The following is a 22,351-nucleotide window of genomic DNA, read 5'->3' as shown; positions in this document are numbered from 1 at the left end:
ACAGTCTACAGATGGCTTTCACAGGCTCCCACACCATCTCAGCTCCTCTAACTCCCGCCTGCGGGACAGCAGGAGCACAGGCCTGGGGACGGTTTGGTGCAGAGAGGACATGGGCCAAGCCCCGCGGTGCTCCCTCCCAGCCTGGGGACAGCCCGCCTAGCGGGTGGGCGGCCGTGGCCCCTCCCCCGCACTGCAGCTCTGCCCCTGGGGCACCGCCAGGGAGCCGCTCCTGCCTCTGCTAGGGCTGGCGCCTCCCGAGGCCCCTGGGTGTCTCCTCGGGGAATATACTTGCTCCCTCAAATAGCTCACCTGCTTCTGCAGACGGAATCGCCTATTTTATGTTTTATTCATTGTCATCTGCAGTTGAATCAGTGACTATGCAACCAGCTTCTTAGACCCTCTCAATTACCCAGGAGAGCTCGTCCCAGAAAAGGTGCGTTTCCCTAAATAGGGCCGGTGGGCGGCTGCCATGCCGTTTTTCTCCAGCTGCCGTTCCCCCTGGGGCAGCTTAAAGAAGCCACACTGGCACCATCATCCAAACTGATTATGAGCCAAAAAAAGCCACAGGATGGAAATCAGAGGTCGGGGCCGCGGTCTGGGCTCCTCGGCAGGTGCACTGTGTGACCTGAGCTAGACGGGGGCTCTCTCCAGCCTGGGTAGTAGTGTCACCTGTAGCAGGCAGGGGAGCCACGGCCCACAGGCTGCCAGGGACCTGCAGGTGAATCATGAGGTGCATTTACTGGGCAGCGACCAGAACTTTCGCAATGAAGTCGGACCCTGTACAGAATGCGTCAGCTCTAGCGAGTATAAAAACGGTGTCCTGAAACTTCTGTTCGAGATCTACAATGTATCTTCCTCCTAGGTAGTGAAGTGAAATGTGCTTTTTAAGGGAAATGTATGTTTTAACGTGCTTTTAAAATCGAGATGTCCTACAAAGACCTGCAACGCTAGGCTCTCTAGTCACTGCGACACGGCCGCACAGGTAAGCAAAGTCAGGACGGCCCGGGGGGCTGAGCCCACCATGGGGTGCCGGGTGGGGCGGCTGGGGCTCCGGCAGGCTCGCTCTGCGGGAAACCCGGCAACCACACAGTGTCCACGTGCACGCCAGTGTGGGGGCCAGTGTGAGGGACCGCTCCGTGTGGACATCCACAAGCAGCCGAGGCCTGGATAGGTTTGGGCGTTGTGACATTAGAGCAGATGGAGCAAGAAGCGACCTGGCTTTGTCCAGGTGCGGCCAGGACCAGGGCGAGGCCAGCGAGGGCCGGACTGCCCTCGAGGGTAGCTTGCCATTGTGCCAGCCGGGCCGGGCCGTGCGAGAGCGGCTCTGCACGCCGTGTGCCAACCGGGATCCTGGAGCTGAATGAGGCCTGTAGAGCCCCCAAGCTTTCAGGCGTCCCCGCTAGGGGGCGCAGGCCAGAGTCAATGAGCAGGCCAGAGTTAACGGATGAAGCCCAGGGGCTTCCAGCTTGTACTGTAAGAGAGACAGGGTGTTGGGGGGTTGGGACGGAGGCGCGACTTAAGTGTTAAAGCTGCTGAGTGGACACAGGCCTGGGTGGGAAGGGGTGGGGTCAGGGTAGAAGCAGGACATTGGGGGGGGGACGGGTGTTGATGAGACATCCAAGGGGGAAAGGGCAGGCGGCGCAGGTGGCTGACTCAGAGTCCGGTCCAGGCAGCTGAGGGATGTGGCTGGCATTTAATGAGTCGGGAAACCAGTGCTGGGAGGGGCCTGGGAGGGGACGGCTTGGCACCGGAAGCACGGGGACGTCCATCAGACCTCCGGGGAGGGGGCATCCCGTGGGCAGTTCGACACACAAGTCTGGCGCTCGGGAAAGACGTCTGTGCTGATATACATTTGGGACCCTCAGCATATGGATGGGCGGATGTAATGAGACGAGAATGGAGATCAACAAGGGCGTGGGCGTGGCTCACATGGAGAAGAGGTCCCCGAACTGACCTTGGGGACAAGCCAGCAATCACAGGTCCCTGAGGGGTGCGAGTGACGTGGAAGGGAAATCCTAGGTAAGGGCAGAAGCATTTCCTGGGGAAGCCAGCAGACACATGTTCGGATGGGTCAAGTGCGAGGGGCGGGAGGGGGGTGCCAAGACCTGACTGCTGGCTCAGACACCCTGCAGGTGCTCAGTGACCTTGCTGAGGAGGGTGTCTGAGGAGGGGCCAAAGGCTCACCAAAGTGAAGCAGGTTTCAGAGCAAACGGGACGGGAGGAGCTGGAGGAACCAGCAGTGACATCTCTTTGCAGAAGTTGTACAGCAAAGATTTAAAAAAAAAAAAAAAAGCCAGCAGCGGAGGAGGAGAGGGGAGCAAGAACCATTCCCCACTTTCCTCAGCTGGAGAGAAACGTGCCGTCCGTGACTGTGCAGGAAAGGGCCCAGCTGGAGCGGGAAGTGGTGCTGGGCGCAGAGAGCGGCTCCAGGGGTGGCATCTGCCGCGGAACGGCGGTGGGGGAGGCTGTGAGCAGGGGGTGTTATTTCCAGTCTCAGGGGGAGCGTGGAGGATGTGGGCACAGATGCTGGAGGGCGGGGCGTGAAGGGGGCGGGGCCTGAGCCAGCCGCAGGAGGCCTCGCCCTACCAAGATCCTGCAGACCGCCAAGCAGGACGGAGGCCTCTGGGACTCCCCGCGAAGGGAGGGGGGGACAGGGGCAGAAGTGACCGAGAGACCAGTTCCGTCTTCCCATCCCTAATAAACCTCACTGTTCACATGGACTGGGGCTCTGAAGATGGCAAATTAGAGCCCTTTTTGGTTAGCTCCTTGAAGTTAGGGGAAAAAAATCAGTCCTGACTGTTGGTCACTGTCCTGAAAACCTAAAGGTCGCCAGTTCGATTCCCGGTCAGGACACGTGCCTGGGTTGCAAGCCAGGTCCCCAGTTGGGGGTGCGCAAGAGGCAGCCACATATGGATGTTTCTTTCCTTCTCTTTCTGCCGCCCTTCCCCTCTCTCTAAAAATAAATAAAACCTTTAAGGAAAAAAAAATCGCATTATTGCTGTAAGTCCTCCTGTTCTCTATCCAAACGACAGAAATAGTTACTCTTGCCTTCCTCGGGATTGCTGAGAAGATAAACGCAGGGAAAAGTTCTCAGTTAATGAAAACTCAAGTTGCAGGAACACAGTAAAAGATGGTTTTTATAGAGCCTGACAACATGCAAAACAGTATCATTTAGGCGAAGACACAGAGCAAAGCTTTCAGAACGTGCCCTCAAGTAATAAACAGTAACTGCGCTTCAGTGCATTTTACGGAGCTGAGCGGGAAGTTCATGGTGATGTGAACCGTGCGTCTGATTCCCTAAACTGGGCGTCCAGGCGTATTTTTTTGCATACCTAAACATACTCCTTTGACCTTCCAAGTGTTTTGTTTGTCCTGCTCTGCAAAGTGCTCGTCCAGCTTTTCCTCTCTACTCCGGGATGTGCAGCCGTGGCTCCCCTGAGCTGGGTCGAGGGTGTGGCTGAGTGATGGAGCCACGAATTCAAGACACAAGCACTTCCGTCACTGGGAGTCACGGCCCTGGCCCGGGAAGACACAAGCAGCAGCCCACAGGTCCTTCCTGGGAAGCAGGCTGAGGGTCTCCCCTCTTCCCGGGCTCCCTTCAGCTGCTGTGCAGGATGGCAGGAGGGAGGGGACAGCGGGGACCGCCTGGGACTGACAGCTGGGAGGCAACAAAGCCCCTTGGGACCCTCCCTCTGGGCTACCAGGTCCCAGGGCGCACTGGTCAAGGCCCCATGGCCACCCAGTGGCTGGCCGGCACCCATGTCTTGTGCGTGAGCAGGGAAGGGGCCCTCGGCACTCCTCCGGGATGTGCCCAGGGAGGGCAACCCTCCGAGTTTAAACCCCTCTGCAATGAGTCAGCCCCCCACCATGCCCACAAATTCTGGGCACAGAGCCTGCGCCCTCGCAGGGACACAGAAGCCGGTGCCCTCTGCTCTATGGGCTGTGCAGGACCCCCAGGCCCACTGGGAGCTGCAGGTTGCAGAAAAGCTCCTGGAGAACCTGCTGCCCTGTCTGCCAGCCCAGCCTCCCATCCCTACCAGGGCAACCTCCAGAAACCTGCCAACATGGCCCCTCCCCAGCTACTCCCACCTCCCTTACTCCCCTGCCTCCCTGCAGATGCCGCACCAGAGCAGAGAGACTGGTGGTGCCGCAGTGACTGTGCGACCTCCGTTTCCTGGGACCTGGCAGCACCCGCCCTGGAAGGGAGGTGTTGAAAGGGGCCCCGTGCCCAGAGCTGGGCGGGGGCGGGAAGGCGCACCTGTCCCGGACGCCCTCTCCGTCGGGGCTGCGGCTCACCCACGGGAACCTTCCTCCGCTGCAACATCTGTGCATTTTCGTAGAACTTCCCAAAATATTACTCTGCAATTATTTCCAGAGACTTAAGTGGGATCCTCAAGTACATACAATTAAGATGAAAATTGTAATTTTAAATTACTCCTAATTTGAATAAACATAAAGCGCTTTCATCTCCAAGCCAAATGCAGACGGCAACGTCCCGATGAACCCTCAGAGGCCACCGAGCTCCAGGAACCGAGAGAAGCGGTGGGCCCCTGCGGCACGCGGAGCGCCCTCAGCACGCTGCGCCAACCGTCGTCACCCCCCGCCCCAGCTCTGCAAAACGGGAGCGCTTCCTGGGCGGCCTCCTGAAGGGGCAGTGCTGCCTGGAAAGTGAGGGGAGGTTTTGACCCCTTGGCACCAGCGCCAGCTCGGGGACAAGGACGCAAGGTCCCACCCTGCATTGGCCCTGCTTTCCTGGACGGAGGCATGATGTCCACTCTGACTCAGCAGCCGCCACCCTGTCACCAACCGTTCCTGGGCCTCCTCGGGAGCCCGGGAGCTCCGGAATGACACAGATGCGCTGTCCCTCTACCCCCCCCCCCCCACCCAGAGGCCACGGGCTGTGGGACAGGAGGTTCAGCAGGACCTGTCCTGCTGCCCCAGAGCACCCACTTCCTCCAGTGACTGACGCCACCCACCCACCCACATAAGACCAGCCCACATAAGAACAGGAGAAAGTGACAGGGGGCCTTTCTTTGGGGGGGGGCTGGGCCCATCAGAAGGGACAGAGGGCCTCGTCTCACCTCCGGAGCAGCGACTCCAGACCCCCTGGTACCGACAGCTCAGCACTAGCCCACACCAGCCTCACAAGCTTCAAAAGGTAGAAAACAGCCCCCAAACGTGACCAGCCTGAAGGGGTGGCCTAGACCCCGGTGCAGCCTCACGCTGCACTGGCAGGGTGGAGGCCCCTGGGACAGGTGGGGACCAGCCTCTGGGCCTCAGTGTCAGCTCCTGCTGCTGCTGCCTTCACCCAGCTTCTTTCTGCATAGACCCAAGCAGGCTGGCGCCCCCCCCCCCCCTTCTCGCAAAGTAACTGCTATGAACGCAGCTTCATGTTTGGGAGTGGGCGGCCAGTCACACTTCCTCGCACAAGAACCGTGGACTTTCGAAAAACAGTTTCCCCCTTCCGCCGACAGCGCCAGGAAAATAACATCCGTGACATTTGTCATTAAGAGCAGGACAGATGGCTGACGGTTTGGAAATCTGTGCGTGAAAATTGGCACTAGTGATGGGAGCGCCAATGAGACAAGGAAAATGGGGCGCTCTCGCTTTTCTTGGCAGGCGGAGGGCCCGAGAAGGCAACCCCAGAAACACAGCGTGGGGAATGGCGGTGAAGGGGTGGGGTTCAAGGTCATCAACGGGGGAGGGGGGTGCCACAAAGCCGGCAGCTGAGACATGGCCATAGGGAGCCCGTGTGCTCCTGTGCTGGCCAGGGAGGCCTTGAAAGACACGCCATTGGCCCCTGGGAGAGGCGAGCAAGCATCACCATCGGGCATCTCCAGGGGCAGCAGTGGGCTATTTCTCTGTCCTGAGAAGACACCCGGGAACCCCCCCAGGCACGTCCGCTCCCCTGTGCTTCCCAGTCACCGCCACCACAGAGCAGGAGAGAAAACCTCCAGAGCAGTGCTGGCCGCCTGCAACCAGGTAGCTTGGCCTGGCTGTCTCTCTCTTTCGGTCTGTTCGCTCTTGGAGCATGCCAGGCACTGTTCTGGGTTTGGGGGTGACAGGGGGGCAGGCGGATGGGGTTCTAGTGTCCTGGAGTTCACGTTCTCACGGGGAAGAGAGGGCACCACTGAGGGAACCGCCAGACAGAGAACATGATGCCAGGGGGGACAGGGGACCAGAGCAGGGGAAGGCCTGGGCGTCACCGCTCACGTGTCGAGAGCCTGGATGCCATCCCACCACCCATGAGGTGGGACAAAGCTGGGCGGACTGAACACCGTGGCTTTTTGTGAACTGAGTTTACAGGCCAACCCCACTCCCCCGAAATCCGAGGGACCACAGATGTCTGACGTCTGCTCTTGGCTCTGGCAGAGGGAGGTGACAGTCGCCACTGAGAAGCACACCAGAGCCTCCTCCGTGACAAAGGCCAGCTGCCTGGGGGGAGCATGTGACCAGAACCTTGTCTGAGAGCCATGGGACAGTCTCACTGACATTCCTGTGTGTGCCCTCATGTGGCAGGGGGCGCTAGGGAGCTCGGGGCCGGGGCTGGGGAAGCTCTTCCATAAGGCAGCTGATTTCATTGTGTGGACTCAGCCTCCTGAGCGAACACCACCCTCCCCGGGGCCCAGGATGTCAACCCTGGAATGGGGTGGGGGCAGGACACAGCACTCAGACCACAGCTGGGGCCACGGAGCGCTCCTTCAGTTTCTTAAAAATAGAAACACAAGCCCGGGACAGAATGAAGCTAAAAATCAATACCAGGCAGATAGGGGAAATCCCTGACGATTGGGAAACCAAACAGCGTTAATTCCAAATAACCCGCGCGCCTATAAAGAAGACAGCATGTGAAGATTTTTTTTTTTTTTAAATTTTGAACGAAATGAAAATGAAAATCCCACTTGCCAAAATGGAGCAAAAGCCATGCTGAGAGAGAAACGTGTAGCATTAAATGTCTCGATTAGGAGAGAAGATCGAAAATCAATAACCCGTGCTTCTGCGTCAGGAAAGAAGATGAAGAACAATTGCAGCCTGAAGCGAGTGGGAGAAACAAGGGAAAGCTCAGAGGGCAACACAAGGCATTGCACACAGGGCGATCGCGGGCCTGGGTCTCAGGAAGCACGTGTACATTGTGTGTGGTTGTTTACCCTGAAGTCCTTTCTATCCTTCTCCCCAAAACAAAGGTGATTTGTAAAAAAAAAAAAAAAAAAAACAACAAAAAAAAAACAGAAAACGGTGGGAAAACATCAGTGCAGCCGCACTTAGACTTTTGCTAGAGAGAGGTAGGGTCGGCAGAACGCACCGCTGGTCCCCCCACCCCCCCCTTTCAGACGGGGCCGAGATGCACAGGTAAGTGGCACATTGGCTGAGGCACTCGGTGACCGCCACAGGCCCGACTCACCCCGAATCTCCAGGCCCCAGAGGACTCTCGGCCATCCGCAGGACGGTCCTGGCCTTGGCGGCAGGCGTGCGTGCCCGCGCGAGCTTCAGCAGCGCTTAAATCTTTCGGACTCTGGAACGAGAGAGGCGTCGGTGAGGCATCAGCGGGGTGACCACGGAAGCTACACTAAAAACCACCAACCTAGCATTCTCTACCCAGCAAAATGATCCCTCAAAAGTAAAGGAGACACGAGCCTGTGCGGTAACTCTCAAAGGGAGCTCGGAGCTCCAGGACCGGAACTGCAAGGTTCTGCAGAGCCACCAAACATTGTGAAAAGCAGAGTCCCGAGCGGATCGTGAGCCTCCCCTCCCCCGCGTTTATTCCGGAAGGGCGGCCGGCACAGGTGACTGAGGATCTGGGGCTCACGCGTGGGGATGTATTTCTCCAACCCTTTTGGAGAACGATGAGGGGAACCTGGGGCGTTAATATTTCAGGCCCCATCTGCGCTGACCGGAAATGAAACTTGTCCGTTCTCCGAGGTGTGTTCCCAACTTGTTTTTTCCAAAGCAGCAAACTGCAACAGGAGATGAAGGGCCTGCCGTCATTTGAATTTTATATCTTACAATCCTGTGCGCTATACATGGGGGAGAGCTGACAAAAGATGCTAAACGAGGCCCTTTCAAAGGGAGAGCATGTGCGCGCGTGGATGCACAGGGAGAGCCACCGGGAGTGCGAGTGACACTGCCTCCTCCCTGACGCATGGGGGCGCCAGTGCTCAGCCCACAGAGGGCGCCACCCTGGATCTTTGTGCAGACCACAGAGAGGCACCCTGGCTCCCACCCTGGCTCGGCCTCGTACAGCCTGGAAAGACTAGGGAACCTACCCATGCCTCAGTTTCCTTTCCTCAGAGAAGGATGAGAGCACCGAGATACTGGGGTGTAGGCCCCACCCATCCCCTTCTCCCTATCCTGTCGCAGTCCAGCCCCTCCCCTCCTGACCTCTCTCACTACCCCCAAACACAAGGACACCCCACAGGTGTTGCCCCAGGGCCTTTGCACGGGCCATCCCCCTCGCGGTCCACTTGGTTCCCGCCTTCCCCTCCCCAACACGGCTCATCCCTCCCCGCTCATCCCTCGCCCCCCTGAACCCCCTACCTAGAGCCGCCACCCTGCCCACCGCCTTTCTTGGCCTCCTCCCCAGGCGGGTGCTTCTCTGTGGCACTTGCCACCGCCTAACACGGGGCATATTGTTTATTTATCTTGGTTATCATCCGACTCCCTCCCTGGAAGGTAAGCTCTGTGAAGGCAGGCACGTTCGATCAACACTCAACAGACACTTGTGCAGTCCTATAAAAAGGTAACGGAAAATTGCTGAGAAAAATTAAACCTATTAATTTTTGAAAACACGGTCCTTGATATTCAGAGAGCCTGACACGAGTCTGGACACAACTGAGGAGCCGCCTGCTGAAGTGGCCGATGGAGCCAAGGGATTCTCCCAGCATGCAGTGCAAACAGACCCCAGGCAGCAGCTGCAGAGGACCCGTTCTCCTCCTGAGTTGGGGAGGGCCGCTGGGCCCCAGGCGCATCCTTCCCACACCCGCCATCACAGTCGGCCTCGCTCCAAATCGAGGGGCGCTAGTAAGCTCTCAGGGTTTGTTCCATCACCTTCTGTTCTCAGGACTGCTCTTCTGGGTAGGGGGTGGGGGCCAAGCACACAGCTCAGGACACCCTAGAAACCACGTCACCCTCGGGTGGGGTCCTTGGCCTCTAGGCTGCCACATTTCACAGCTGCTGGCCCCAGGGAGTGCCACCCTGTTTGGCTGTTGGTGATGCATTACATTTTCAGTAGCTTTCTCCTTTTTAAAAAATTTCTTTTTAGGCGGAGTCCCAAGGAAGCCTTTCAGAAAAGCAAGTCATCATACTCTATCAAAACATTTAAAAAGCGCACCCCGACCAGCGTGGCTCAGTCGGTTGGGCGTCACCCCAAAAAGCAAAAGGTCACCCTTGGACTCCTGGTCAGGGCACAAGCCTGGGTTGCAGGCAGGCCCACGTGCGGAAGGCTATTGGTGGATGTTTCTCTCACACAGCCATGTTTCTCTCCCTAAGAATAAATAAAATCTAAAAAAAAAAAATTTAAATGCACACCCTTTTACCCAACAATGCCATTTCCAGGATGATCACGTACCTATGAAATAAAGGGTGTCTGTGTGAGGATTTCACTGTGGCAATATTTTTAAACACTGGGAGCAATCTAAGTGCCCATAAACAGGAACGGAGTTCAATAATTTATGGCAACGCCCACATGCTGGGACGCTCGGAGGTGCTGATTTTCTGAGAAGGCGGAAATCGGGCTCCCGTCTGCAGGGAGCCTGGAGCAGAGGGTCGGCCTGGGGCGGGTGCCAGAAGGCACCCTCCCCCACTCCTGCCTGCCCACATCATGTGGCCAGCAGCTGGAACTTGGGCCTTTTTAGGACACCCCCACCTTGAGGACATGTCTCTAGAACTGGACGTGGTGCCAGAATTTTCCTTACAAAGCCAATCAATCCTGAATGAAAAGGGGAGGCCGGTCAGTCCCCCGCAATGCCAAATCCGCACATCAGGGAAGTCACGGCACCCCCATTCCGGGTTCTAACGCGCAGAAGGACAGATCTCTGAGTGACCCACGCCTCCGGGTCCCTAGCAGACTCTCAGAAACAGGAAGTCTCTTGTCGGGCCCTTCCCAAAAATAGCCTCCCTTGCAGTGACAAATGGATGCACAGTGGCATGGCCATGACCCAAATACCAGCACTGGGAACCCTTCCTGGTCTTCCAAATGCCAATAAAAAGTCTTTAGAATCACTTCACATCCAGCCTGTTCTAACAGAATTCAAAACAGCCCAGGCCAATGCATGACGACGGGGAATGGGTATGAAGCAAAAAATTCAAACAGACACAGCTCAGAGGCCTGAAAAGAGAAAATCAAATCACTTCCTTGCTATGTAGGATTTCCAAAGAGGATGGTCTTGAAATCTCTTAGAACAATATGGGCCCCTGTGACTGATGTGGCTCGGTGGGTTGGGCACCATCCCACAAACTGAAAGGTTGCCAGTTTGATTCCCAGTTAGGGCATATGCCTGGGTTGCAGGCTGGGTCCCCAGCAGGGGGTTCAAAAGAGGCAACCGATCAATGTTTCTCTGCCTCTCTCTCCCTCCCTCCCCAGCTCTCTAATAAATAAATAAAATCTTAAAAAAGCCAATATGGCCCCACTTCACTAATCCTTCAGGAGCCAGCAATTCAGGGGAAGCCTCATCATTTCTCTCGGAACGGCGTCGAGCAAGGAAGCCTTGACATCCACCTTTGGGCCACGGCCGCCGAAGTGAATGTGAATCTGTAGCCTGCACTGGCTCACAGCTTCTTTCCAGTGAGAAGCGCAAACCCTTCTAGATCGGCTCGGGACAGCCGAGGGGATGGGCCCCAAGGCCACAGCATCGGGGTGGGTGTGGGACCATCTTGGCAGCTACCTTTGCTCTGGTTAAATGTGAAACGCTTCCAAATGGCTCGAGCAAAGATGTATTTTAAGAGTGCTACTAAATGGACAAAGGAGAATCCATGTGCAGCTGCAAGAAGAACAAGTGACTGTCCTTACCCCAAACTGTTGGGGTCAAACGCCTCCCCTGACCCCACAGAGGAGCCTGGGCCAGTGCATCTCATCCCTGCCCTGCGGCCGCACGACCCCGTGTGAGCTGCCGGGCCAGCGTGGCGCTCTCGCCTCTGCTCAGGGGACGCCACAAGCTCCAGGGCTGGTGGCTGTGTCCGTCCTCCCCAACAAGACCTAACTGCCGTTGTCCTTCTCGGGGATCCGGCCGCCCTGGCTCAGGAGCGGAAGGCAGCCAGCGGAGCCCAAACTGTTCCGCTCAAGGGTCCCTCCCTCCCAGATCAGCCCTCAGTGCCCTAAGGTCCCAACACCAAACCCTGGAGTGGTGCCCAGAGAACCTTGCGTCTCAGAGGTAGTCACGCGAAGTCACCTTGAAAACCACAGCAGCTAGTGGGTCTCTTCTCAACACAATTAATCAATGCTTCTTACTGAAAGACCAGAAAACGTGAGTGATTCATTTAGTGACCTTCCTTTTGGGGAAAAGAATCACATTTATGAAAGTAGGACATTCCCCCCAAATCAAGACCCATGAGCCTCGGAACTCTAAATATTTGAATTTTTAAATAATGTCACATATCAAGCCCATTTCATTGAATGCAAAATATCTCAAGCAGATACACTATTAGGATCGATATAAACTTTCAAATGGATGCAGCTATGTAAGAAAAGAGAAATTGCTTCATGGATACACAGGATTTCCAAGGATGACATTTTTGGAACCAGCTGTAGATTTTTGTTTTTATTTTCAGAGAGAGGGAAAGACAGGAAGAAAGAGAGGGAGAGAACCATCAATGTGTGGTTGCCTTTCACACGCCCCTGCCCTCAGCAACTGGGAATCTGAGCCACACCCCAGGCACTTGCCCTGACTGGGAATCGAACCGGTGGTCCTTGGCTCGTGGGCCAATATTCAACCCACTGAGCCACACCAGCCAGGGCTGGAACCAGCCGTGGTTTTGACAACTATGAAAGCAGACTGTTGCAGCAACTGGGACAGAAGACTGTGGAGCACACGAAATAGAAGAATGAGTCTGGAGGACTGGCCCTATCTGACTGGGAGACTCACAGTGAAGCCCCAATGCTACTCGAGGAGCGCAGTATCAGTGAAAGAAGAGACAGATTAATCAATGAAACGGAATAGAGAGCCCAGAAATAGACCCATGTAATAATAGTCAACTGATCCTTCCGTTTAAATCTTTGCCTGAGTACCAGTATATATTTTTATTGATTTTAGAGAAAGAGGGAGAGAGACGGAGAAAGAGAGACAGAGAAACATCAATGTCAGGAAAAAACATCGACTGGTTGCCTCCCATATGCATGCTGACCAGGGATTGAATCTGCAACCTAGGTATGTGCCCTGACGGGGAATTGAACCTGCAACCCTTTGGTGCACAGGACGACACTCCAACAAACTGAGCCGCCTGGCCGGGGCTCAACTGATCTTGACAACAAAGCAAAGGCAAATACAATGGAGGAAAGAAAGATGGTCTTCTCAACAAACGGTGCTGGAACAACTGAACATCCATGTGCAAAATAAGGAATCCAGACACAGACGTCACAAAAAACGTAACTCAAAGTGGATCAGACCTAAATGTCAGACACAAAGCTATAAAACTCCTAGAAAATAACAAAGGAGAAAATCTAGGGGGCCATATGTTTGGCAAGGACTTTTTTTTTAATCCTCACCCGAGGATATGTTCTGATTTTTTTTTAAGAGAGAGAGGAAGGGGGGAGAGGGGAAGGAGAGAAAAGGAGGAAGGGGAAGGAGGAGGGAGAAAGAGAAAAAGAGACAGAGAAAGAGAGAAACATCAATCGGTTGCCTCCCATATGTGGGTGCCCTGACTGGGGATCGAACCCACAACCTAGGTATGTGCCCAGACCAGGGATCGAGCCCACGAGCTTTTTTGGTGTATGGGAGGGCACTCCAACCAACTGACCCACCTGGCCAGGGCAGACGAGGACTTTTTTAGATACAACACCAAAGGCACAATCCATACAAGAAAAAACAAGCTTGACTTCCTGAAAATTAAGTGTCTGCTTTGCAAAAGACAAGGTCCAAAGAATGACATGACTGACAAAACATTTACAAGAGACACGTCTGACAAAGAACCATTACCAAAAATATACAAAGAACACATAAAATTCGACAATGAGAAAGCAGGCAACTTGATTCTAACACGGGCCGAAGACATGAACAGACATCTCACCAGGAAAGACATGCTAATGGTGAGTGAGTATGAAAAGGTGTTCCACTTCATCTGTCCCCAGAGAAACGCAAACTGAAACAGTGCAGTTCCACCACCCACCGGTAGGAATGGCCAAAACCTGGGCCCCGACCACACCACAGGCAGACGTGAATGTGGAGCCACAGGAGCTCTACAAAACAGTACAGCCGTCTGGAGGGAAGTTAATTTTTTTAAGGTTTTATTTATTTTTAGACAGAGGAGAAAGGAGGAAGAAAGGGAGAGAAACATCAATGTGTGGTTGCCTCTCCTATGCCCCCTACTGGGGACCTGGCCTGCAACCCAGGCATGTGCCCTGACTGGGAATCGAACCAGTGACCCTTTGGTTCGCAGGCCCACGCTCAACCCACTGAGCCACACCAGCCAGGGCTGGAGGGCAGTTTCAAGCTTCTTACAAAACCAAACATTCTTATCCCAGGGCCCACGCTCATCAGTATTCACCCAAAGGAGCCAAAAATGTACGTCCACACCAACACCTGCACGCAGGTGCTTATCACCGCTTTATTCATACCGCTGAAACCTGGAAGCAACCAGGATGTCCCCAGGTGGGTTATGGATACACAAACTCTGGTCCATCCAGACAATGGAATCTTATTCAGCAATAAAAATAAATGAGTTATCAAGCCACGTAAAGTCCCGGAATGCGTCATATTCGGTCAGCTGAAAACTGCGTTCAGCTTTTTCCGTACGATGGCTCTAATAGTGCTCTGCTGTCTTTAACTTCTTTCCAAACAATTTTGTTAGATTGTGTGTGACAGCTGTCACATCAGCATGCATTTAAAAAACAAATTACCATTTTAACATTGAAGATGGAAGAAGATACACACCATTTTTGGCATATTATGCTTTACTATTTCAAGAAAGGCAAAAACACAACAGAAATGCAAAAAAAAAAAGATTTGTGCAGTGTGTGGAGAAGGTGCTGTGACTGATGGAGTGTGTCTAAAGTGGTTTTCGAAGCTTCTCGATACTGTTGACATTTTTGCCAAATAATTCTGTGCCGTGGGGCTGTCTGATGCATGGGAAGGTGTTTCGCAGCACCCCTGGCCTCTCCCCACCAGAAGCCAACAGCGGGAGATAGCAGACATACTCCAAATATCCCAATCAAAAAAGTCATTGGTGGCCATGAAAAATGTGTCTTTAATTTAAGGAAAAACCACACAGACTTTTTGGCCAACCCAATACAAAGTGCAAGAAGCTGATCAGAAAAAGCTACTTCCTGTTTGATTCCAACTATACAATGCTGTGCACAAGGCAAAGCTGTGGAGACGCGCAAAGATCACTGGCGGCCAGGAGCGGGGGCAGGGCGCGAGCGGTGGGCCCAGAGGGTGGCTAGGGGTGAGACTACTCTGTTCGGCTCCCTGGTACTGGGATGGTGCGTGCATGCCAGTGCACGTTTGCTGGAACCCATGGAACGTGCAACCCCAAGAGCAAACGTTAATGGGATGGACCTGGGGTGACCGTGGTGTGCCGACGCGATGCACCCACTGGAACCATTGTCCCCAAGGGGGCTGTAGTTAATGGGGGAAGCTGCGCATGCGCTGGGGACGGGGAGGTATGGGAACGCTCTGTACTGGCCTTTCAATTTGGCTGTGAACCAAAACCCACTCTAAAAATAGTCTCTTTTTTTAAAGAAAGACAGCGGGGGTTCTCTTAGCCAAACAACTAACCTAGAGGTGTGCTGGGGAGGTGTTCGCCGCACAGTCCAAGGGCCGGGGACTGAAAACCCCTTCGCCTGCGTTCTCCACGGGCGAGAAAAGCCCTCGTGCCTCCTGTTTTCCCAGCATCTCTGGCCGCGGCAAGGCCCGTCAGTGCCGCTCTGCCTCGCCCCTGCCGAAGACTGACAGCTGAACAACTCCACCCAGAATGCAACACACGTGTGGACAGACCGCAGGCTAATCAAAGCCACGTGCGCCCTGAGTGGGCTGCGGCTGCCCCAGCTCCCCCGCCCCCCACCCCCCGCATGCAGGTGGCCTCGGAGGTGAGCTGGGATCCGCCCAGGCCACGGGGTGGAGGTCAGGGGGGCGGGGGACGGGGGGGGGGGGGTCGGGCTGGAAAGCAGGTTTCGGCTACAGATTTTCCATTAAACGCCAAAAAAGCGGGCCACTGCGCGCAGTCACCCGAAGGAAGTGAAACGCCGGCACAGTTGGCACATTCGAAACAAAAACCACCCCCCGTTAGGAGCTCTATAAACAGCAGCCCGTTCTCAACGCCGCCCTCGGTCTGCAGCCGAGAGTCAGACGGGTTTGAAGGTGCACATCCTGCACGGACCCCCAGAAAACCGTGCGCAGGAACTAGGCCCGACCCGCACCAGGAAGCCCAGAACTTACCCGACAGATTCGAACCCTGCGGCAAGACAGAATGCCGCCACGAGTCCTCAGGCAGGCCTTGCTCACTGGGTTCCCGCGGGGGTTGAGGGCGCCACCTCCCTGGTTCAGGGGCACCTGACAAAGCCACCGTTGCAAAAAGCTGTCCGCGCCCCTTTCCATCACCGAGAATACACATTCCAGGAGCCGTCCCAGCTGGAAGGACGGACCCCAACGAAACAGAAGTCATGCCTAGTGGCCAGCAAACACACCCTTCTCAAGAAATGGGGCCCCCCAACCCCCAGCCCGGGGTCAGACGCCACACCCTCAGGGCCCTGGCACCCACCATCTCTGTGTGGCACCGAGGAGTCACTTCCTGTGAGCGCAGGAAGCGAGCCTGAGCCGGGCCAGAAACGCGAGACTAGGGACCTCACCTGGGAACGTGTTCCCGGCAGGTGTGATGAGGGTAAAAATCAAAATGCCCAGGCTCCCCGCCTCCCGGTCAGACGCTCACCTGCTGGGCCCGGATCTCACTGGGAGAGTCGGACCCCCGCCCCGGCCCGCCGCCAGGGGGCAGCATGGGGTCCCGTCACCCCTTAGCTCCAGCCCCATCACAAGCTTAATCCGCCCGGCACCTGCCGGCCCCCAAAGTGCTAAGCACGGGGTGACCATCCTCAAGGCACCAGGTGGCAGGTTTACCACATAAAAGGAGAAAAATAACACCCATCGTCCCAAACACCTCATTAGCAGGTACTGAGAGCTACCATGCCCTACCAGGAGTGTCCAACCTTTTGGCATCCGTGGGCCACACTGGAAGAAGAGTTGTCTTGGACCACACATTAAATACACTTCAACACGTAATCACACACACACAAACACACACACACACACACACCTCGTTTTAAGTAACTTTTCAGTGTTGTGTTGGGTGGCATTCACAGCCATTCTGGGCTGCATGCAGCCTGTAGGTTGGGCGCCTCTGCAAAGATCCTACCTGTAGGAAATGATGCAAAAGCCCAATGACGTGCAAATAACTTAGGAATCTCACAAAGCAACTCCCTACCGCTGGTCTGCAGGGTGCCACCGGCCAAGGCCAAGGTGAGAACATGAAAGACAGGAAACCCTGTCTTTGATGGCTCGAACACAGGGGTGTGGGGGGTCCCCTCCCCACGCACCCCCACTCACCTCCTAAAGGTGACTGGCATCACAGGTTCCAGGGCCTGCCCCAGGCCAAGGGGTCCTGGTGGAAATTTGTCCAAGATCCACGCCCTCCTGCTGGAAGCCACCTTACTGAACCACCCAGCTTCTGAGTCACCTGTGGGGCTCAAACCCCCTGCAGAGGGGAGCTGAGAATCAGGGCTGCACCCTCCAAGCCCCACCCCACCCTCTCTCCCTCAGCCCCCACCCCCTGCCCATGCACCCGCACAGCCACCACTATTTCTTGGGTCCCCGCCAGTTTAGGCGAGGCACAATGCATTGGCAAATGAGCCCCCAGTTAGAAAATCCAAGAGAAAGGACTAGCAAGCCATTTAAACCAACCGAGAGTTGTCAGTGCATGGGCTAGACGGGCTAGAACTGAGAAGTCCACAGCTCTATCAGCCACCCTCAGGTAGGAAAGGAGGCAGGAGGCGGGACAACCCCACGACAAAAGCCACCGGAGCTATGAGATACCCAGCCCTAAATCTCACAGGACTCGTACCGAGCGAACGTGTGAGCAAAGCCATAAATGACGGCTGAAAGATGCAAAGGCCCTCTGAGTAAATCCAACACCCAGAGAAGGAGAAAACCCAGAAATGTCTCCTCTCCCTCAAAGAAACCTCGAGAACTATCCCAATCACAATCCCAGTTAGATTTCGGGATGAACCTGGCTTATTCTAAAGTTTATCTAGTCAAAGAAATAGAGGAGAAATGCTAGAAAAAAATGAAAAAGGACAACTGGGAAGAGGTAGTGACCCTACAAGAGAACAAAGTGTAACAAAAAGCCAGAGTAATTTAAGCAGATGTTTGCACCAGAATGCACCAGCAAATTCGAATTGAGAGTCCAGAATCATGGTAGAAATAACCCAAGACACCAAACAGCTTGATCGATAACCAACATGGCATCTCAAAACAGAGATGAAGATGGGTTATTTATAAATCATGTTGGAAAACTGAATGTTCATCTCAAAAAATTTATATATCCAGTTCATGCCCTACCCAAAAGTAAACTCTAGATGAATAAAAGATGTAAAAAATCTAAATGATCAATATTTAGAAGAAATGACATATTTATACAGGGGAGTATTTATATACACTTAGGGTAGGGAAGTTCTTTTTCTGAGTAAGAGACAAAATTCAGGGGCTATCAGAGAAGAGCCCGAGAGATTGGACGACATCAAAAATTCCACATATTTGGCCCTGGCTGGTGTGGCTCAGTGCATTGAGGGCTGGCCTGTGAACCAAAGGGTCGCCGGTTCGATTCCCAGTTGGGGCATATGCCTGGGTTGTGGGCCAGATCACCAACAGGGGGTGCATGAGAAGCAACCGATCAATATATCTCTCTCACATCAGTGTTTCTCTCCTACATTCTCTCCCTCCTTTCCCCTTTCTCCCCCTTCCCCTCTCTCTAAAAAGAAATAAAATCTTTTTTAAAAAAGAAGGAGAAATGGTAGGAACCAAACTGTTAACAATGGTCTTTGCAAGGGTTGAATGGGGGTGGAGGGAACCCTTTCATTTTCTATATTATTTCTATAAAATTGGGCTTTTTACAATGACTGCTTTATAACCAGAAATGGTTTTCATTTAAAACAATCTGTTTCATGTGGAAGCAGAGCCCAAGGAATCCGAGATCTCAAGCACATCAGACGCCTGCCCATCGGTGAGGCTGGGGTCCTTCTCAGCCCAAACTCCAAGACCAGAAACATGCTGGGAGGCAACACAGCGACCCTGGCACACATGGGTTTGCATGGCATGGGTCGACTTACACACGGACTTCTTTCAATGTGTACTGTAAATGTAATTTCTCTTCTTAGGATTTTTAGTAGCATTTTCTTCCCTTTGTCTGACTTTACGGTTAAGATCACAGTATCTAACACGTATACTATGTAATCATTGGCTGTCTGTGTTATCGGTAAGACGTGCAGTCAGCAGTAGGCTATGAGCACCGTTAGGAGTTAAGTTCTTAGGGGAGTCAAAGTCACATGGAGATTTTTAACTGCACGGGGCGTCGGTGCCTCTAAGCCCTGAGTGTTTCAAGGGTCACCTGTATTTTAAAAATAGATGGCATACCTCTTATTCTCATGATTAGCTCTTCTACTGTTCCATAGTGAAACAATACCTGCAAACTCTACATCCCAGCAGACAGCATACACCCCCCAAAAACATTCAAAATCATGCGTGTTTCATTCCATTCTTCTGACATCTTTCAGCATCTTCAGGTGAGGAAGGATGTTTACCTTGTTTGCTGGCCTGGAGAGAGAGGTCCTGTCAGAAAAAGGTGGGTCACCTGCCTGATGCCCCCCCAATTTGTTTTTTTTTAAGATGTCATTTACTTATTTTAGAGAGGGGAAGAGAGTAAGAGGGAGAGAAACATCAATGTGTGGTTGCCTCTCAAGCACGCCCTACTGGGGACCTTGCCCACAACCCAGGCAGGGGCCCTGACTGGGAATCGAACCGGCGACCCTTTGGTTCACAGGCCCATTTTCAATCCACTGAGCCACACCTGCCAGGGCCCATTTGGGTTTTTAAGACTCAGGTGCTGACATGGAAACTAAACCAACAAGCCCTCTGAAATTCACTACCAAAAGGTTCCCACGGAATCTGCTTCCACACACAAAAGACAGTCCATTTTTTCCCCCAAGAACTTGCTTAAAAGTCCAATTTAAGAGAATTGACTGATCCATTTTAGGTTCTTCAACCAGAGGAATTTTAAAAATTCCATGCAGCTCAACAGAGCGAACCCATGAATTCATTGTTTCTGCAAAAGGAGGACAAGTGTCCTCCGGGGGCTGCAGAATTCCGCGGCTTCTCCTGGGATTCTCCGGGTAGCCGATGCCTTTGGGAGGGCAGTGCACGCCAGCAGAAGGGGGGTTTGGGGACAGGGGGCGTGGCATCCATCCCTGGGTGGAATCACCAGGAAACGACGATATTGTGCCCTAGCCCCCAGGCCAGCGCCCCAGTGCCCCCAGCACGGGAGGTGGACAATCTGACTTGTCAGCCCCACTCTGGCCTGCGTGTCATTGAGAAGTCTCGGAAACTCCGCGCCAGCTCCCCGCCCCCCCCCCCCCCCCCAGTTGGTTTCCTGTGCAAACACCGCAGCAAACCTGGGACCCTGGGCCACAGGGGTGCTCCAAGCTGGGGGGCTTCAGGTAAGGCTGCGTCCCAGGTGGGCCCTTCCAACTCTCGGAAAACCACAGCCATCCTCGCCGGGTCCCTAAGACGGCCCAGGCCAGGAGGAGCCTCTGGCCGCCCCCCTTTCCCCGTGACCTCTGCCCTCTGCACAGCCAGCCAGGAGTCAAGGGCTAGACTGCCACCAGGAGTGACCCTTGTAAGGAGGGCCAGCCCACCCAGAAAGGTCGAGGACGGCCACCTGGAGGGCAGCACGGCCACCTCGACCCGTGTCCCTCCAGCCTCCCCGCCCACCGACAACCGGAAACCAGGTTCTCGGGCTCCGCAGCCACCGTCCTCCTGCGGAGGGAGTCGGCGGAGTAAGTCAGCGGAGCCGCAGAGGTTAACGCCACATGAGCAAATTAATAACGTGATTTATGGTTTGTCATGGATTGTGTCGTTCTTGTAGGAGAAGTATGGCAATTTAATCAAAAAGCCTGTAAATCTCTAAAGGGTAAAATTAAACGTCCGCACTAGCGAGGCGGCAACTCAGTGGCTGGCAGCTGCCGCCTCCTCCCGGGGCCCAGGGCCTCGCGGAGGGTGGGGTGGGGGGAGGGGGGCATCGCTGCGCCCTCCTCCCCTCCTGTCCCCCACAATGAACTGCACGCACCCCCCAAAGGCCCTCCAGGCGCCCCCTATAGCGGCTCACCTGCCTGGTCCCTTGCTCTGTCCCTCCTCATGTATCTCACCTGGAGACCCCAGCACATCCTCCCCGCATTCCTCTCCCACCTCCAACTGGCTCGGGAGCTCGTTCATGGAAAACACTCCCCTGGAGGTCGCTGGGCACCGCACGCCTTCATCACCCTACTGCTCGGCTCCCTGCCCCAGCAGTGGCTCCCCCAGGGCCACCAAGGGCCCGGGGCCCTAATGGTCGCCCCCGTCTCCAGCTCTGACCTGCACAAGCCACGTACTCCTGCTGCCGAACCCTCAGCCCTGCTCCTGTGTGCCCCACTCGCTCCGGGCGGCCCCTCTGCCCCCAGGGCACTGCACCCACTCTTCCAGGACAGGGTCCCCACCCCCACCCCCACCCGTGCTGGGACCCTCACACCTTCTGGCTGCTGCTTTGCTGGGGGGTGGGGGCTGGACCCTGAGCCAGAATCGGGCTCTGATGCCATCCCACGTTCTCAGAGGGCCCCTCTCTCCTGACCTTGCCCAGTTCTATATAGGGGTCAGGAGAGACCTGTAGGGTGGACGGCTGGGTGGGTGGATGGATGGATGGCTGGATGGGTAGATGGGTGGGTGGATGGGTGGGTAGGTGGGTGGGTGGGTGAGTGTATGGGTGGGTGGGTAGGTGGGTGGATGGGTGGGTAGGTGGGTGGATGGGTGGGTGGGTGGATAAGCTCCTGGAAAAGCAAAGGGGCCTGGGGGTACTATAGTGCAGGGCACAGGCACCAGCCCCAGCACTGGCATTGCAGAGGCCCTGCACAGCAGAAACCTGCGAGGTGAATGCCCAGGATGGGGTGAGGGGCTGTCACTGGGGGCCCAGACAGCAACATCCCCACCACTAGATGAGCCACCCTCCCCGGTGGGCAGAAGGACAGTACACAGAGTCAAGGCAGGGGCTCCCGCAGCAAGGGGCGGGAGGGTGCTGCCACACTCAGGGCCCCGAGGTGGCTCCCCGCCGTCAGTGCCTCTCCCTCTGGGTGCCACGCCATGGCAGCCGCCCTGCCGTCACTGCTGACGCAGCACAGACCGGCCATGAGCAAGCAGAAAACCATTCGTGATGAAATGCAATGAATGGAAAACCAAAAGTCAGTTCAAGCCCAAAGGAGAGACACCACCAGAAGTTCCTGGTCCAGAGGGGCGCCTGTTCTCAGAGCTCCCCACCCAAGGAACAGCCCCAAGTCGGCCCCCAAGACGGGAGCAGATGGCACAGTCTGTCCTACGTGGGCACGCTCCCTCCACGCCAAGAAAAGCCACAGGCAGAATCCTCGCCGTCCACGCACCCAGAGAAAGGCACTGCAGCTCCTGAGGTTCCTTGCAGGGGTAGCTGCTGCACCCCTGCCTCGGGGCCTCCAGGGAGCAGGCAGGCCAGGCAGGTGGCTCGAGGACCGGTGGTCAGGATCCATCAGCCAGCAGTCGGCCACCCGCTGCGGCTGTCACCAGCCAGGACCAGCTAGGGCACCCAAGGTAGCAGCCGGCATCGGAGGCCTCGAAAGTTAGGGAGAAACCCACATGCGATCCCTGAACAGGCCCTCCACCCCACCCGGGACAGCTGTGGCCAGCCCCGGGATGCAGGGACAGACACTGGAGCGCACAGGTTGCTTGTTCCACCCAGACACGGAGAAGCGTAAGCTGCGTTTTCCCTGAACGAGGCACACGGTTGCTGCCAGGACGACGGAGCAATCCATCATTCCTCAACACACGTGTTCGCTCAGTCAGCGGGGCTCCCGTGTCGGGAACAATGGGTTTTCCGAGGCGACCGAGAG

General features: G+C 55.2%; 1 protein-coding gene across 5 annotated transcripts in view; it reads right to left on the bottom strand.

The window, feature by feature from the left end:
• The window catches only part of APBA2 (amyloid beta precursor protein binding family A member 2), an 85,105-nt gene that overhangs the window by 56,763 nt on the left and 5,991 nt on the right, over positions 1–22,351 (bottom strand). For all 5 annotated transcript variants that reach the window (XM_028502247.2, XM_036012941.1, XM_036012939.1 and 2 more), the window contains exon 2: positions 7,400–7,510. The gene's annotated coding sequence lies outside the window, so the exon portion shown is untranslated. The remainder of the gene's footprint in view (positions 1–7,399; positions 7,511–22,351) is intronic.

Source organism: Phyllostomus discolor, chromosome 12 (genome assembly GCF_004126475.2).
Source record: "Phyllostomus discolor isolate MPI-MPIP mPhyDis1 chromosome 12, mPhyDis1.pri.v3, whole genome shotgun sequence".
NCBI classification, from domain to species: domain Eukaryota; kingdom Metazoa; phylum Chordata; class Mammalia; order Chiroptera; family Phyllostomidae; genus Phyllostomus; species Phyllostomus discolor.
The sequence above is the reverse complement of the archived record's forward strand: the minus strand, read 5'-3'. Positions and strand labels throughout refer to the sequence as shown.